This window comes from Mirounga angustirostris, unplaced genomic scaffold (genome assembly GCF_029215605.1).
Source record: "Mirounga angustirostris isolate CCGP_5_RB_7025 unplaced genomic scaffold, mMirAng1.0.hap1 SCAF_13, whole genome shotgun sequence".
NCBI lineage: Eukaryota > Metazoa > Chordata > Mammalia > Carnivora > Phocidae > Mirounga > Mirounga angustirostris.
Window position 1 is genome coordinate 94,636,539 of NW_026991721.1, and position 6,286 is coordinate 94,642,824.

At 50.9% G+C, this 6,286-nt stretch overlaps 1 long non-coding RNA gene across 2 annotated transcripts in view; it reads right to left on the reverse strand.

Moving 5' to 3' along the window:
* LOC123857729 (uncharacterized) overlaps positions 1-6,286 on the reverse strand; it is a 259,889-nt gene that overhangs the window by 237,224 nt on the left and 16,379 nt on the right. For both annotated transcript variants that reach the window (XR_010407092.1, XR_006793954.3), the window contains exons 2-3: positions 5,971-6,186; positions 5,089-5,515 (exon numbers count right to left, since the gene is read on the reverse strand). This is a non-coding gene — a long non-coding RNA (uncharacterized LOC123857729). The remainder of the gene's footprint in view (positions 1-5,088; positions 5,516-5,970; positions 6,187-6,286) is intronic.

The window sequence follows — 6,286 nt, forward strand, 5'->3', positions numbered from 1 at the left end:
GAAAGAAGACAGAAGCAATAGGGATGGAAAGGGGAACCTTAGGGGAACAAAAGAAACAGAATCAAAAAGATATGGTCCCCAGCAGATGTAGGGAATGTGATGAGATAATATTTCTAAATAGGATGTGGGGTTTTTTTCCACATAGTCCCACTTTAAGCAGCCAAGCTTTTGTGCTTATGCCTCAGTAAAGGGATGAGACAGCAAAAACCAGGGGAAAAAAATGGGAAGCCACTTCCGGCTTTTGGATTTTAATTGCCTAGGCCCTTAATAAAACAGAAAGGACTCGAAACCTATACAAGAGATGGAGGGACAATATCCTGGGTAAAGCCAGGCCTCCCACTGGCATTACCCCCAGCAGACAAGAGCCAGAGGGGAAGAAATAAGAGCACAGATGTTGGGTCCTGTCCTCAGGGACCTCAAGCGGTTTCTGAGATCTGATAGCGATAGGGCTCCACCCCAACATCCTGGGTAGAGCCTCAGAAAGGAGACCCGGGCCCAGAAAGAGGAAATGACTGCAGAGGGTAACCTCTTTTAGAGGCAGCTGGAACCCTGGACAGCGTCACGCGCTCTCTCGCTACCCCAGAATGATTCCTATGTGTGCAAGACTAACCTGGGAGTAGCAGAGACACCAGACCCAAAGAAGCCATGCAAGCAGGAACCAGGCAGTAGACATCTCAGTGGATACCCGGCTGTCCATTTAAGAACAAGGACCACTTCCTCTAGTGCTCTGGCAAATACATATAGGACACTCTCCCAAGATTCAGGCAATCCTTGGAGAAAGGAGGGGCTACTCCTTCAAGCGTCTGAAACTAAGTGTCTACCACTCCCAGTAGAAATGTAGGCATATTACAGAAAAACGTTATGTTTCCTGCATCTCGGAGTTGGTAGACTAAGATAATCCCTCTGTAAGAATTATGGGGGGGAATAGTTGGAAACCAGCAAATGTCCGGCTAGGAAATTGGATAGAGGACACCATCCACAGATGTAGGGAATAAAGGAATGGAAGCAAACTGAGTGGAGAATGAGGAGCTGAAGGTTTGGATGTGTTGAGGGTGAGATGCTGATGGGGTATCCACAGGTATGTCAGGAGCAGCTGGATAATGAGGACCGGTGCTCAGGAATGAGACCTACCTGAAACTATGGGTTATGGCGTCATGGGGTCCACACATGCAGCAGCTGATGGGTGAGTAGTGGATCACAGTGATCTCGTGTGCTCACTACTGCTGTTAAGTTTTTTCACGCGTATTAACTCATTTAATCCTCAAGGCAACCCCACGGGGCAGGTCTTCCTACTAACCTAATTTTTTGACATGTGATGAAACAGATAATCAATGTTTCAGGCCTCAGAGCGAGTAACCAGAGGAATCAGGTCACCCCAGGAAATCTACAATCTGCACATAGGACAACCACATGCTATAAGCTAGACTAGAAGCAAAGAGGAGAAAGGAGCTGTCAGGAGGAAAACCAGAAAAGCCTTGTATCACAAAACCCAAAGGAAGAGAGGACTTCGAGAAGGAAATGGTGGGAGGCACCAAATTTGCAAGAGATCCAGTAACTGATTATAATTAAACAGGCCCACAAGGATTGCACATGGGAGCTCGTAATGCCCGGGGGAGGGAGGTGTCCTGACATCTGGGAAGGAAAGGACTCGTGGGCACTGCACGGGCCTGGAGGTGGGGAAGTATGGGGAGCATGACTCTTCCAAGAGAGCTGTGAAGAGGAGAGGGCTAGAATCTGCATTGAACACGTTCATTTCTAAAAGGAGAACAATTTAGAGACTATTCTACGGCGAAGGGAAGTCAGTAGAAGATGAAAGGTTTTTTGTTTGTTTGTTTGTTTGTTTGTTTTTAAGATTTTATTTATTTATTTGACAAAGAGACACAGAGAGAGAGGGAACACAAGCAGGGGGAGTGGGAGAGGGAGAAGCAGGCTTCCTGCGGAGCAGGGGGCCTGATGCGGGGCTCAATCCCAGGAGCCTGGGATCATGACCTGAGCCGAAGGCAGATGCTTAACGACTGAGCCACCCAGGCGCCCTGAAGATGAAAGTTTTAAAGATACAGGCCTCGGAAGCTGTGACTGACTGTGAGTGTGAAGAGAAAGAACACTGGAGACACCTTCAGCCCATGACTTTAACCTCACACGGGCCCTGGTTGCTGACAACCCCGCTGTACCTCCAGAGTCGGGCCGCTGTCCCGCTTTCTGGCACCGTGGTTCTCAGAGGGCTGGCCGTGGACCCGCAGCTTCAGCAGCACCCAGAAACTTGTCAGAAATGCAAGTTCTCCCGCCCACCCCAGACCTCCGGGATCAGAAAGTCTGGGCGGGGCTTTAACAGACTCTCTAGATGATTCTGTTACACACTCACGTGAGAACCAGTGCCCTCAACGACTCATTTATAACTCCTCCTCTCTCTTTAAATGTCCACCCCCTCCCACTTCATCCTCACTCTCAGCTGACCTTGCCTCCTATTTCACTGAGAGAAAGAGACCATCAGGAGAGAGTGCCCTCTCACTTCCACCACATCCATCCTCGTCCCTGCATCCGGGCCCTGCATGGTGCCTTCTCTCTTCGTACTTTGGATGGAAGCTTTGTGCCCTGGCTTCTGTACTGGATTTTCTCCCTTCCCACCACCTCAAGGACGTTGCTCGGGCTCTTCTCTTCTCTCCCCCACATCACCAGTGCTTGCTCTCCACTGGCTCATTCTCATCAGAGAAACATACGGTTATTTTTCCCATTTAAAAATGTTTCTTGGGGCACCTGGGTGGCTCAGTCGTAAAGCGTCTGCCTTCGGCTCAGGTCATGATCCCAGGGTCCTGGGATAGAGCCCTGCATCGGGCTCCCTGCTCGGCGGGAGGCCTGCTTCTCCCTCTCCCACTCCCCCTGCTTTTGTTCCCTCTCTCGCTGTGTCTCTGTCAAATAAATAACATCTTTAAAAAAATAAATAAAAAATAAAAATAATAAAAATGTTTCTTGACCTCACTTCTCCTTTTACTTCCCACCCAACCTCTCTCCTTCCTTTACCACAAAACTCCTCCAAAGAGTTGCCCACACTGTACCCCATCCCCTCCCATCTTTCCTTGAGCCCATCCACAGACTTTCACCCCACTACTCCACCAAAACCATTCTTGTCAAGGTCACCAACGCCCTTGGAAATCAATTCCCAGACTTGTGTTACTTAATCCATATACAGCATTTGACACAACAGATCTTTCTCTCCTCCATGGTAACTTTCCTTCTCTGGGCTTCCGGCATAACACCATCCCTCAGATTTTTTCTTCTCTACTTCATAGCCATTTCTCAGTCTCTTTGATGGTTCCTACTCAATTCTAAAGCCATTTAATGTCAGAGAGCTTCAGAATTCAGTCCTGGCACCTCTCTATTTTTCCTCCCTTAGTGACTTTCGTGGCTTTAAACAATACCCACATGCCAATGACTCTCAATTCTTTATCTGCAACCCAGACCCTGCAAAAGTTGTACATCCAACTGCTTTCTTGACACCTTGACACACCTAATAGACACCTCAAACTTAATATGTATTAAACCAAGCTCCTGCCCTCCCCCCACCCCACCTTCTCAGTTAATGTTCAAACCAAAAATTCCTCCCTTTCTCTCACGACCGCCACCTCATCTATCAGAAAACCTTACTGGCTCTACGTTCCAAATACATCCAGAACCCAAGCACTCCTCACCACCCTCCTGCCACCTACCACAATGACACCACCATCTCTCACCAGATCATTTTAGTGACATCCTAAACGGCCTCCTGCTTCTACTCTGGCTCAGATGTGTTCTCATACATCAGCTGAAAGGATTCTGTTAAAACAAAAGTCAGATCCATGTCCATCCTCTGCGCAAAATGTTCTAATGGCTCCCATCTCAGAGTAAAAGTGGAAGTCATCAAAATGGCCTTAGGGTCCTACGTAGTACAATCCCTGCCTGCTCTCGTCAACCTCTCTTCACTCCCTCTCTTCACTCTCACACTCCCTCTCTTCACTCCAGCCACACCCACCTTTTTGCTCTTCCTCAAAAATGGCAAGTGTGTTTCCACCTTACCACAACCTTTGCATTTACAGTCCCCTTCTGCCTAGGACCCTTCTTCCTAGCTAGATAGCCAGATGATTCACTCCCTCACCTCCTTCAGCTCACTCAAATGTCATCCTCTTGTTGAGACCATCTCTGATGACACCTTATGCATTCTGTATCCCCCCCGTTTTATTTGCTTCCATAGCTCCTACTGCCATCTAACATACTAGAGATTTCACTTATTTTGTTATTGTCCTCTGCTTCTCCTAGAATGTACTCTCCTTGAAGGCAAAGGTTTTGCCTGTTTTGTTCACTGCTGTTTCCCTTGTGCCTAGAAGAGTACCCAGTACATGCAACAGCTATCCATAAAATGTGATGGAATGAGGGCCCCAAGGAGTATGAAGAGTTGAGATCAAAAGGGATTCATCTTGGACAAGAGGGAAGCCTCCTCTTTCATTGCCCTGGAGCGGAGGTAAGAATGGACTCAGATAGGTTTGAAGGCAGAAATTTAAGTATTTCCCTCCTGGTTGGCCACAGTTTCTCTGGGACATAGAAGACAAGGAAGGACTTGAGGAGAGTGGTGATGGACAGCCATAGCAGCCATGGAGAACGCGAGAAGGAGCTGAAGACACTTGGAAGGACTGACAATCCAGGTGAAATTGAAAACCTGGGTTTGCCTTGGCACCAGTCTACCTGGCTGGGCGATTTTCTTCAACACCATGGGATACACAACGAATGGGAGTGTCAAAAGTTGTCTCTCGGCTTTTTCTTGAAAAAGTAAAAAGACTCCCCTCCACTACCTGAGCGCCTCCGTTTACCCATTCAGGGCGCCATCACCAATCGTCACCAGCCACTGGCTTCGTGTTCGCAAAATGAGCAGAGGGTGTGTTTAAGAGGAGAGAAAAGGAGGAGAGGCAGAAGAACAGGCCTTGGGAAGGAGCCGGACCCTTTAGCCTTCCCTCAAACCTGGAAATTGATATATATACACTAGGGCTCAAATTCGGAGCCTCCTCCCCAACCCCTCCTCGTCCCCAGTACCTTCCCCGCTGTCCCCGTCCTGCCACCTACCGGTCCACTTCTTGTCGCGCTCCACCCCCTCCGAGCCCGCGCGCTTTTCCTCCACGTGCTTCTCTGTATATACCGGTCGCCTGGGAGACCCCGGCCGGGCGGGGCTCTCCTGACGCCACAATAGGAACAAGCCAATAGCCGTGACGCGTCTCAGTGACGCGAGACGCGCGGCGCGGCTTTGCCGGCCAGGGCGCAATGAGGCGGCTGCCCGCTGGGTGGCGCCGATTTCCCGGGGAGGTCCTTACCGGGCCCCCGGCGGAGGTGGGGGAGAGGCGGGCAGGAGCCGAGGCCAGGGAGCCCTCTGCGTCAGCTGCTGCTCACCGCGCCGCGCCAGTACCAGCCGGGACTCACCCACAGCTCCATGCTTGTGCCCGGCTCCGCTCGTCCATCGTCGGAGAAGAGGCAGGTACGTGCCACCTGTCGGAGACTAGGGAGGAGGGATGCGGAGGTCAGCGGCCGTTGTGGGCTCAGAAAGTGAGGTGTCAACGACAGCCTGGATAGAATGGGCACCAGACATGTAGAGCGAGCGCCAACTGTGCGGAGGAGCTCCAGCTGTGGGTGCCAGTTGTGGGGGGGCGCTGCCAGCTGCCAGCCCAGGGTGCCAGGAAGAGCCATCTGTGTGCTGATCAGTGTGTTCTAAGGAAAGGCTGCTTGAGCAGGTCCGCGTCTCTGCGCCCTGTGCAGTATATGGCCTAAGAGTGACGCCTGGACACCGACAACCCCTTCCCCACGTGTGCGTCTGGTTCACTTCGCCCTGCTAAAGCTCCTGGGGACTGTCTCTGGTCAGTTTGCCAAAGGGGGGGGGGGTAGGGCAGCAGTTAAGTGGAAGGGGAGATTTTCCACCAATCCCAAACCAGAAGGAGGCATCTTTGAAATTCTCACCAATCCCAAACCAGAAGCAGGCACGCGGCGCTCCAAGGCGAGTAACTTCTACTTAACAGGCACGGCAAGCCCTTGGCCAACCCATTCTAGCTGTCCTCTGAGGAGTGAATGTCTGCCTCCCAGTCCGGCTGCTTTTAGAATGGGGCTGAGCTGGAAGATCATGGTGATGTTCACTTCCCCAGGCATGGGCATGAGAAGGTTCCCCCAAGTCCAACCCTGTAAAGTGGAGGAAAGGAGAGCTGGTTGGGCTGGGGTTGGGGCATCCCCCACTCCTTTGCTACTGTAGATGCATGCCAAACTAGAGTCGGAATGAGGA